This window comes from Chaetodon auriga, chromosome 6 (genome assembly GCF_051107435.1).
Source record: "Chaetodon auriga isolate fChaAug3 chromosome 6, fChaAug3.hap1, whole genome shotgun sequence".
In the NCBI taxonomy this organism is placed as follows: domain Eukaryota; kingdom Metazoa; phylum Chordata; class Actinopteri; order Chaetodontiformes; family Chaetodontidae; genus Chaetodon; species Chaetodon auriga.
Window position 1 is genome coordinate 11,463,065 of NC_135079.1, and position 12,547 is coordinate 11,475,611.

General features: G+C 40.0%; 1 protein-coding gene across 9 annotated transcripts in view; it reads left to right on the top strand.

Annotated features, from left to right (window-relative positions):
* Positions 1 to 12,547, top strand: part of megf11 (multiple EGF-like-domains 11) — a 69,034-nt gene that overhangs the window by 24,202 nt on the left and 32,285 nt on the right. The window lies entirely within an intron of this gene.

Consider the following 12,547-nt stretch of genomic DNA (forward strand, 5'->3'; position numbering starts at 1 on the left):
AACTGTGTGTAAATCAGCTGCTCTCGCTGCAGCGCCAGCCCGTTGGTGGTGGATTCATGGGCATAAATGACAAGCCTGAGCTGTTTGCTGCTGCTCACTCCTACAGACTGGTGAGGGTCCAACTGGGAGGATGTGAGGTTCAGAGCCCCCAGGGACTCTTGTCCCACTCTTGGTTGGTTAGGAGTGCAGCCGTGCGTGCCTTCCAGCCTGCAGGTGCTGGGCTAATCCACCTTATTAAAACAGACTTGATGATTGAGACAGAGGCATTATTCATAACTTTAGATTTCCATACCAGGCATGATTCCAGGCTTTTTCATTTATGAGCTTTCATCTGTAGAAATGAGGAATGCGTGCCAATTTTTAAATTAAATCTGCCCTCTTTTTCCTTCGTGTAAATGGTTCAGCATGTTTTTTTTTTTTTTTTTTTTGTCTTTCACTGTAAATTTTACTTTCGCCCAGCTCAGATAGGTGATGTGAGCTTTAGCAGCCTTTGCATAAGTGGATGCAGCCATCATATTGCGTCTCAAATGGGCTGAAAAGCACGCATAAAATCTATTCAGTTCCCACACAATCAACGCCATTGGTTTAGTTGCTGTTTATTTTACCGGTATTTGGTTTGAGTTGAGGTATTTGTGCTCACATGAAAGCGAATTCCCTGACGCTATAGCTGGTGAGAGGGCAGAATGAGCCGGTCACATGATGAAGGATGTGTGAATGTGATAAAAAGTGTGTCGCCCAGGCTTGGAGATGAAGAACTGCCGTGGGATGCTGAGCGGCCTAAAGCTGAAGTGACAGCCTTTCAGCCAGTGATCTGGAGCTGGATCAAAGGCTTGGACCTCGTTTCTGGAGCAGCACCCACCAGGAAGCAGTTTTGTATATGGGTCAGGTGGTGAAAATAAAGAGTCGGACTGTTTGTGGCCAGGAAAGAGAAGGCGATAAGGTGGGAGAGATTCAGTAAGTTGTGTTGGGAGCAGCGGTGAAGGCTGTTTTTCACCCGCTGGTGTCCACCTGCTGTAGCCAGAAAACATTTCATCCTCTTCCTCGGCCTGAGGCAGCAGTCCCACTGAGACCAGACCTGCTCTGTGACCTGCCTGGAGTCCTGGGGTGTCTTAGATTCATCTCAAGGGCACACTAGTAGATGTGGACCACAGATAAAACAGCAAAACACCATGTTTGCTTTTGACTGTTGTTTGCAAATGTTCTACATCTATCACATGGTTTTGGAGCGCTCTGAGTTATGGCTGTGTTTTCCCAAAAGTGTGATGAATGATTAATTGTTGTTGTTAGTTGGTGTGACTGCTCTAACGCCTATATGTTTGTGTTTGTGGAGCGTGGTCTTGAACATGTTTCTCTGATCACATGTCACGAAATGAGTTTTTGCTTTTTCATTTAGCAGCTCGGGGCATTACGACAGTGTGATGACACGTACCTGCTAATGTTTGTTTTTGTCAGTTTTTCTCTGTCGTGCTTGTGTTTTCTGTTTGAATTGAATATTATTGTGTTCGTCTTCTTTGTGCCGCTGCGTATACTTTGTTTTGTCAGTAGGGTTTGCCTTGAAAAACAACATTGTTCTCTGCGGGATTTTCGAAATGTAAATATAAAAAAGGGATGAACAAATATTAGATTCAATAAAACAGGTGCAGCAAATTTTGCAAAGGCAATTCAGATAGATGCAGCTCTGCTTATGGGACTGAACAGTATGTCTTTAGTCATTTTAGTCTGCTGAAGTATAGCTCTACATTTTGCCACAGCAGTGATATTATTGGTTGTGTGCAACAAATATAGTATATGCTGCTGTAAAAAGAACAGCATGGTATGAGATGAAATGGGAAATCAAATCTTTGTAGAATATTATGACTTTATCGAATGAAAACCATACCAAGCTTTTCCAGAATCTTATGAGTTTCTTGGATTAAAAAGTGGACTTTCTTTTTTTAAACTGGCAGAGAAATGACCCGGTCTCTTCGCTTCCATGACTGTGTACTATCCAGCGCTCCCCCTTTTGATGAGCCTGTCACACAGGGTCACTATATGCTACAGTAATAACAGCTTTCAAATAAAGAGAATGATAAAGACAGACATTGCGTGTACAAGGTATATTTAGCTAAGACTGCCATCACTTGTAAAATATTAGGTGCAATGGAGCACTGTCATTGATTTCATGTGCTTCAGTCTTATAATGATACGTTCCCGGTGCTCAAGGAGAAGAAATGTGCATAAATACGGAGCTTTAGTGTCTCTTCTCTCTGAGATCTTGAAGTTTGCTTTACTGCATTGTGGTGGAAATGTTCACCCACTTCCAGAGGGGTTCAAAAAATCAATGCTACCAAGATAAGTATCTGAAAAGTCCAAGGGGTAGTTTAGCTTTGTTAACCACAAAGCATCCTTTGCCTTCCAAGAAGAAATCTATCACACTTAATAGCCAAATCTAATGTGGCTGGTCAGCCGTGGTCCATGAGGTAACATATTCCTCCCTAATGTATTCAAATGGGAAGGCAGCCACTGCTGCGGGTGCTATACACATGGTTAATTGATGAATGTGGCCTATGAACACTTGTTTATGGGATATTACACCAGATGGAGAGGAGGGTCGGCAGGGGTGGTACATGTTACTTATTTTATGTTAATTGTCAACTAAAACAGTAAAATTATTTATTATTAAAGTTTTAAACCAGTGATTGGTTTTTATTAGATCTCGAAATTGCATTGAAATGAGAATTTGGGCCGGGTCAAGAAGATATACTGTATTTCCTTTAGCCTCATTAGCTGATTTCATTGCAGATGACATTGCCCCAACCAGTGCGGACACAATGTGAAGGAGTAACCAGACCAAAACTGTGCAGTTCAACTTCATTTTGGCTTGAAAAACACCCTTGTGAGGACTCCCTCTGGCACTGGCACCCGTCGACAGTATTTACACATTATTCTCCAAAGTGCATCTGTGCCAGATGGTTCCTTTCCAATCCCACAGCAGCAGGACATTGACATGCATCGCTGTCAAAGACCAAGAGACTGTGAATTACACTGAACAGGACAGAGATGCACGCACAGATTTACTGTGGCTCGACGCATCACTCTACATGTCTCCATACTTTCCTCTCAAAACCTCTCTCTCCATTAATCTTACAGATAGAAGAATTCTGTTTCTGTGTGTGTGTCTTTTGAATGTCTAAAGCAGTATAAAAACAGCTTTTCTTGAAGATTATGGCCCCATATCAACAAAAAAACAGGAAAAGTGAGTTTTGATCTCTGCACCACCTTTTTAAAGAGAAGTCTGATTCGATTGAATTCCTCATTATAAAACCATGCAAAGAGAGACATTTTGGGAGACCTATAAATATTCCAACTGTATCATTCTGAAAGGGGTTCCTTGCTGCTTGTAACAGTCGATGCCGACTGCCTCATTCATTCTGGTAGATCAAAGCACCCGGCAATGCTATTTCTCGAGGGGACAGGAGATGGACCGATCTATAGTTCCTCGTACTACACAGTTACTTCTCCATATGTGTGTGTTTGCGTGTTGGCATGTATGCATGAAGCCCACCAGTGTTGACAGAGCTTTGTTTTTGTATAGCACACTGGGCTCCCAGGGAGCTTTGAAGCCAGTTTATATACGTATGTGACAGTGTTATTTATTTTCTCCACAGCAGAGTTCACGCTCATTGAGATATCACCTCTTTCTCCATATTGTACTGATGAACCAGAGCTGGTTGCACCAGTTTTTAGTAAAATCCAATCTTAACCTAGTTGTCTCATGTTTATAATTGTAGATTTTGTGAGCATTCAGAGCAAATACAGCCCTACATTGACCTAAGGGGCTGCACAGGTGTTATTTAAGACACTGGTGAGACAGCCAAATATGATCCAGGAGGTTGAGTGTGAGGAACAGACTATCAAATCCATGAGTTTAAAGGCTTATCAGATTATACCAAAACTCTGCACAATGGTCTATAATAGTCTGAGACAGGATTTCACAACTCTGTATCCCTGCTACACCATGAGTGGTCTCAATGAAATAAATGAGGATGTTGGCCTGAACACGATCGTACGCATGACTAAATAAAAATGGGTTGCACCACAAAAACAAATTCATAGAGATTACATAGCTGACAAAGTTAACAGTAGCTTGCTAATATTGTAGATTAATTGAAGACTAGACTATATTGAAGAGTTAAGATCAAAATATTCATGTAAATTTGGAAGATTTTAAATTGTATCTCCCAAAAAACACAATACATCTCAAAATGTTATGCTAATAGACTAATTGGCTAAATAACAGTCGGTAGATTTGTGTGAACAGATATTTTCCACTCATTATAAACTGCATAAATACTCATCACTCACTACATAAAAATCTGAAACACACATATTTCTCTATGTTTTCATATATAAATACCACAAAATCATGCCTACATAACAATAACAAGTTGAAAGTACCCTGTCGAGTGCCATGTTTTTGTGGGTGAATCGCTGTTTGTCCTGTTTCTGTCGTACATTTGAGCACATCAAGCTGCTGGTTTCTGATTGAAAAGTTGCAATGTGCCAACAAAGGCAGTTATGAAGACAGCATCAAGACAGTTTGAAAAAAAAAAAAAAAAAAAACCTCCTTTAAGTTTAATATACTGTTTGACTCCCTAAAACTGTTCAGTTGCAGCTCATGCTGCCGCAGTGCCTTCCTGTTTACACTGGTGATTACTTTTGATTGGACTGCGCTACAGATGTTTTACAGTAACTGATTTACCAATTCCTAAAGTCTTCACTTTAAGGTACCTCTTAAGTTTTAATGATTTAGTAAAACACCACTTTGACTGGTACTAATAGTCACGAAAAAACTTAGGAAGGACTGAACTTTGCCGGTTTGAGTTGAGCACTGTTATTGGCTGTTAAACAGAACAGATTGAACTGTGTGGATGTCACTGCCGAGGCTCTGGCAGAGATTTCTCAAAATGTAGCAGCATGCCTCTCAGATCTTTCCTTACATGTCTCGTAGTGACTCACATGACTTATGCGTGCTGTAAATCACCGTGCCAAGACATCAACTGACTGATGGTGAGTCCATCAAATGAATTGTGGCACAGGCGCCGTAGCTGACTGTAGGCTTCATTACTGCTGATGACACACGCACACACACATATGCACACACACGTACACAGATGTGTGGTGATCATGAATTAAATATTATTCAAATATTTTCACTGAAAGCAACCATCACAATCTTTTGAAGAGGTTTTGCATTAGTATTATGCATTAACTTACTTGACGTACTCACTCACACACACACACACACACACACACACACACACACACACACACACGCATACATGTCTGATATTTTCTGTACATATAAGCATCATTGGTCCAGTATTCCATTAACCAGGATTTATTGTTCCCCGAGAGCTCACTGCTCCATTACCTTTGGGACATTGCCTAAAATGTCTGGTCGTGTGTGTGTGTGTGTGTGTGTGTCTGTTTGTCTGCGTGTGTGTGTATGTTTGTGCATGTGTATTACTTATGTTTTGGAGGCATAAATATGTTTACACAGTCACACATTGCGGGGACTTGCCTTACTTTTGAGTACAAAATGCAAGTCCCCATAACATAAATCATTAAATTATAGGGTCAAGACTCGGACTAAGTTTAGGGTAAGGTAAGGTTTAGGTTTAAGTCTAGGTTTAGGTTAAGGTGAGGGTAAGGGTTGGCCAAGTAGTGGTTATGGTCATGATTAAGCTAAGTCTCTAGGAAATGACTGTAAGTCTGTGTAACATCCTCATAAGCTATGGAAACATAACTGCGTGTGCTTGTGTGCGTGCGCGTGTGTGTATTTGAGTGTGTTTTCTTCCCATACATCTAAACCTCAGCACAAAGGGCAGGTGGAAATCAGGGCATATTGTGATGATGGTGAGGATGACACAATCATTCTGAATAGTGCAGGTACAACATACAGTCCCACTGGTCATTATCACCATGATGCGTATTAGTCAGTAAGAGCGAGAGAGAGAGTTAAGGCCTCCTGGAACACACTACCCAGCTCTGAGAGTCTGTATGGATGGTTTGATTTAATAAGGACATTAAAAAGCCTTATCTCCTGTCCTTAAGAGAAGGTCAGTGTGTCTAAAATAGCTGAAATGCTATGATAACAGTAAAGAGAGATAAGATATCTCCTGAATACTAATGTAGAACAAAGCTGTTTTAGGCTCATTTCACAGTCTATAAGTCACACTTGATTTTTTGGCCCATTGCTGTGTTTATGAAGTTTGTTTCCAAAGATTGAATTGATTTTTTATTGATCATTGCTTTTCATGACCTTTTTACAATCCAGTCTCTGGTAGACATACTGTAATTCCGCACACCAAAATGCGGTAATGCAAAAACACTCTCTCCAGCAGTACCAGATATTTAAGAGTTGTTTTCGTCTGTCTGCCACTGATCTCGACAATCAGTCCCCAACCTTTTCAGCCTGTGACCCCTTAAGACAAACATCTGTCTGTGAACCCACATAATCAGTGGCCCATGTCTACCAGTTGTGATGAGTTCAACCAAAGAGCAATTTCCTTCCTTGTTTTCTTTGACTATTTTTTAAAAGGCTAGAAAATGAAAAAGCACAGATTGGAGACAAGCCTGAAAAAATAAACAAAAATCCTCTTAATCATTCGGGACCCTTTGCAACTTGCAACCCCTTGTGGGCGTCCCGACCCCAGCTTGGGAACCGCAGATCTCGACTGCACACATGCAAAGTCTTATGTCGTATTTTATATGCAAAATATGTGTTATTGACACCCGCATCACCTCTCAGGACTTCATGTTAATTTTGGTTAGAATAATAGCTTGAGGTGTAATTCTGTTCCTTGGGATCACCACAGTCCTTTGGGTGCTGTGTTGCAGTGTCCTTGGGTTGCTGTGGGAGTGGGGAGCATATTAGCAGTCTTTCTCAGATCCTCTGGTGCACCTGCAATCTCCTGATGTTTAACCCTGGACTTCATTGGAGTGTTGCAGTGATTACAGGTCGTCCTGAGGGACATCGATTGTCCTGCTCCTCCTAGGCAAGCCCCACACAATGCTGACGAATGAACCCGTGGCCCTGCCAAGTCCAATTAACTGTCAGTGCCGCATCGACGAGCTCCTCCGTTTGTTGAGAGTGAAGAAAAACAAACTTTTAATCAAATTTGCCTCCGGGCCCTAGGGTATTTGGGGTTGTATTTTGCATTCCACTGTGTTCTGCCTCGCCTGCAGTCGTGCCACCCTCTCAGAAGGTTATATCGCATGTTGTTTGTGTGAGATAGTTGAATGGCTGCACCTTACTTTAATGGCAGCTCTATCTTTCCCCTGTCTGTGACTGATGAATCATCAGGAGCTAGCATGTTAATGTTGTACAGTCAGAGAGCAGGAAAAGACTTGGAAGCTGGGTCAACTCATATAAAATGTATTTGTGTTCACTGCTGTTGTTTTATATAAAAGACAGTGCTTTGAATCACAGAAGAGTATTGTTTGTCTTTGGTGTGAGTTTACAGCATTTTGTCACCAGGATGTGCTTTTTCCCTGACGCTGGAGTACACGTCAGTCTGGATGTGTATGAGCATCTTTGACTTGCTGATCTACACAAGCACAGGTACGATCTTGCAGAATAGTTTGTGGGTTTTTTCAGAGCATTAACATCTCTACAAATACCCTTCTGCTAATTCCACCAAGGTCGAGATAAACAACTCCACTCTCCTCGTCTCTGATTAGAGTAATGCAGACATTAAAAGCCCAGAAATTCAATTAAATTGGTGGCTTTTGCCAGAGAGGAAAAAGGAAAAGGACAGAACATGAAGAGACGCTATCGCAGAGCTAGAGCGCACTAAGTGGAACAAAGAAATGTAGCATGGGATCTAAACATCGACAAAAGGGCATCTGGATGATAAGGATCAAAGGAAATTTTAGAGGAAATGTAATCATTACCCGACACAAGGATGCATTCATGAGGATCCAATCTGTGTTGTGGAGAAACTGATCCAAAATTAGTTGTAAAGCTGAAAAAAACACGTCAAAAACAAGGTCAGTGCCGCTTTTCTGCAGGGACCAGCCGAGCACGTGTCGTCAGCCGATACGATGTGAAGTCTGAGCAGAAAAACAGACCTATAGGAGTTCATCATGTCCTGTGGCACGCACTTCATTAAGACCTTTCAATTGAGTTTAGATGGATAAAAGACAGAAAATGCTGACTTACTGGTTCAGGCACACGCATCGTCAAAGTGATGAATCCCCCCTGAGAAATTCCATTTGCAAAGAAACTTGACACCATGTGATTCTCTCAGCCTCGCACTTTAAACATTCAGTTGTATTATGATTCTGGAACATGTTCCTGGGACTCACTTCAATTCCAGGCGTGGGCATACTGTAGTATGAATGACAAAATCGCCCTCCGCCACAGAACAAAAAGAGGGTTAAGGTCCACGGATCAATCTCCATGGTCCTTGCTTTGACTTTGAAATGAGATTTTGGATGGAAATTTTTCCTTTTGTGTCTTCCGTTTGTCCTTAAATGAGACAACTTCAGTTTAATCAAAAGTGACCAGTGATTAAATCTAATGTTGTGCTTGTTTTAAATATTTTAAACGCTGTTCCGTCACTCATTGTAAATGTCACGAGGACTGAGATTCAGGATTTATGCCCCATGCTGACAGGTGCTGGAACCTCCTGCTCATCCCAGATGGCTCGATTAATTTCTTAGCTGCCTCTTTAACTTCTCTCTCTCTCTCTCTCTCTCTCTCTCTCTCTCTCTCTCTCTCACACACACACACACACACACACACACACAATACTCCCTAAGTTGCTGTTGTATACTTTTCACTTCACTTTGACTTTGAGAATCGGGGAGAATAATTCATGGGCCTAGCGAGTTTCAGAGACTGAAAGAACAACACTGCTTTCAGAGCCAGCGGTTCATTTGAGATGAACTCCAGGATTTCATTTTTTTTTTTTTTTTTTTTCCTTTTTGGGAGATGTCTCTAAAGGGTTCGCATTATCCTGGAGAGATGATGGTATAAAGGAAAAACCCTTAATCTACAGTTTTTCTGTGTTAATCAAAGGCTAGAGATGTTTTCCTGTTTCGGTCCTTTCATATTGTACCAGCTATCTATCCATCCACCGCTGCTGCTCTTCATACCTAATTGAGCATTATGCACTGCTATGGTCTCCAAACTTCCAGTTTTCAGATATTTGAATATTTCACAGGTTCTAGCACTAATTTAGTAGGTTATTAAACACACTGTTATACCACATTGCCTGTTTTTATAAATATCAATGCCCTAGCAGAGTTTTCTGAAAGTTAAAATGACACATTTCTGGTCATTTTTGGTTTGTTTTTTGACAGGTCGGTCTTTAAAACGCTCGATTACGGTATATGATTGTGCATATAAATGGGTGGAGATCAGTAAAAGTCAGTAAAACTTCTAACTTTCCTCATACAATATAAAATGTCAGTCTGTTGGCTTTACTGGTGGTGAGACAAGTATGAACTCCTCCAAAGATTTATGGCTTCATGATGAGCATTTGCATAATGTGAGATCATTAAAAAGCAATTATCCTTGTGTTTGTGTGAGCGTATGTGTTTCTGTATTGTTGGGATTAATTTGGTAGGTGGATAGGCGCGCTGATTGTCCGTCTTTAAACTAGATGGTGTTTGTGTTTACAGTGAGGGACAGATCCATTCGCTGGGACATGCTGGACACATAAAATCATTGGTTTGAGTCAACAACTGACGAGCGCTGTTTGCTTACAAAACATTCCACAGAGAGAAATGGTCAAAGGCATAAAGCCGTGACCAATAATAACTTCTACTACATTTGCATTCATACACCTCTCTGTGTATGTTGACAGGTTTTAGTGTGCTTTGATTCCCATGGGAATAATATATTATTCACTGCATAGGTGTAACTTGCATTACAGCCTCACATGGTTGTTTTTGAATGGCTGATCTGCTTGTAGACGTCCACTGCATGGAGGCATGGAAACCAAGCAATGATGAAAGTAATTAGTAAGAGTTTCATTTCTATTTTATTTGCTCTTAGATTTTGTTTGTCCTCTTTGTAAATTTGTAGTTTTTATTCTCTGGAAATTCTTCATTTAGTTTCATTTCTAGTTGCATTTGAATTTCTAAATTATGATTTTTATTTTTCCTCACAAAGTCAAATCATTTTGATCCTTAACTGTAAAGAACCAAACTATGACACAAAGTTCTACATTGAATTGACTATTTTGATGACTAGTTTCATGTTTTAAACTGGTTTAAACCAAAGCGTTGGTGAAACTGTGCAAACTTCACAGACTAAGTCTAACCAAAGATATTAAAACCCTTTTTCTCACTCATTTTCTTACTATAACCATGTTTGCATCGTGGTTATTATATATCTTTTTGAAACCAGCACAGATTTTCATCGTATTGTCTACATTTTTTTTTACATTCACATTACATTACATTCACTCTTAATTACAACATTGTTTTGCGCCCTCTTCTTCTGCAATGATATAATGGTTTTCAGACTCCACCCACCGTTTATCGCGATGAGTCAACTCCTAATAATTGCATAATGGTATAGAATGGAAACAAGCATTTATTCACATTTTCTTTTGCTGATTTTCTCAGAATTCAGTTAAACTTTACCATCTTATGAGCGATGTGGTCGTACATGAATGCTCAGTTTTCTGCCAAAGTTCGAACAGGTTTGGTTATTTGCTGCCAAGTCACCAGACTACAATGTTGGCATTGTACATCTCTGCAAATCATGGATAATTTGTGTTTTTCAGGTGTATAATATTAGCATTTCTACAATAGGTATCAAAGTTATGTAGTTCTGATTATTCATAAATGTATATGAGTTGAACGGGATGGCGGTGATGTGACAGCTCGGCGAGACGACTGTGCGAGTCTTATTTGTAGCGACAAAACCAGGTGTTTTTAATGAGATGTTGGGATATTTTCAGCCATCAATTGGCCATCATTAAAGTGGGCATTTTTAAATGAAAACATGATATTTTTCTAAGTCTAAATAATTGTTTTTTGTTCTTAATCCTAACCAGACCTTAGCCACAGTGCAGTCATAACATAAAATTTTGAAAATTGAAACGTAAATTTTGGATGTAAAGAACATGAAGACATGTCACCATATCAGTGGTTTGCAGAAATGCACAACGCCAACATTTATTCTGGCGGGTTGTTTATGTCACATGAAAGGTATTCTGGGTTTTGTTTCATGTCTGTGCTCTTCTCAAAACCTGATGACAGTTAGATGGTTGTTTTTTATGTTGCCAGGCCAGATGTTGTATCCTGGATAGCTGCAGAAGTCATGAGTGTTGAGGGTTAAGGGCAAATAAGATAATAAGATTTGAAACCCACATTTTAACCTGACTGCATGTATTTTAGATTTTACAATAATCTAATATCCTTAAGAGCAGCAATAAAGTTTCCCTCCTCCCAAGAATCCACTTTTTTCCTATCTCTGCTCTGCCCCTGTCTTTACAGTTTGCTCCCTCACATGTTGGATTCATTTTAGTTACAAAGAATTCAGTTTTCTTTCACCTTGATAGAAAAAAAAAAGGAAAACCTTCTCGATCTTCGTCTGCAGCACAATCAACTATTGACTGTATTTTAAATATGTTCCAAAGAAAAAATATAGCTAAATCCACTGGTTCTATCTATTTTTGTATTTCTGAGAGGAAATGATGGCAATCAATGAAAATGGCCCACCACATGAGCCTAAAATGGCAAAAATATGTGCAACATACTGAACATACTGGTAGTCAGCTGTGAATTGAACTGTGCTGCAGGAGCGATCTGAAACAGTACAATATAACTGTCATGAATTCAAGCTGACCGCTGTTCTCTATAAAGGATCAAAGTGACAAATTTTAACAGCCACGTTTCCCCACGGAGGGTTGAATAACAGGTATTAAAAAGACTTTGGGTAATTAATACTGAGGCAAATTTTCAGGTACAGAAAGTCAGGGCACATAATGTAACTGCAGTCATCTGTTTCAGCAGCTCCTCCTGTGGGCATGCACAACTTCACCTCAGACACATGTAGAAGAGTTTTGTTGTGAATGGTGGATTAGCATGGACATACTGTATACATTTGCAGGAGCTGAACTGTAAGATCACCGCTGTAAACCACCTAAAAATCCATTAGCAGCTATTTTGATTATCAAAGAACACATTTAACCTGCTTGTCAGAGGGAATCGTTGAAATGTAAAATCTATAATACATAAAGATAATCCAGTTGTCTTTTACAAGTGATATCAAAACATCTAGATTTAACTGCAGGGCTGTTTAGTTTTGGCTGTTTGTGCCTAATGATCATTTGTGTCGGATATATGCTGAGATAAATGATAAATTTCTGTTATTTGATATTGAATGTACCGTGTGCTACTCTGAGGGCTTTAGCCTGCACAGCTGCACGCTCCAGGATGTTACATTGTCTGTGTAGTGTGTGATGATGCACTGGCACTGATTTTTGGGCTTTCATTTGGTGATGCACCAAACAAAACCTGTTTTATAACCTACTATTTTCAG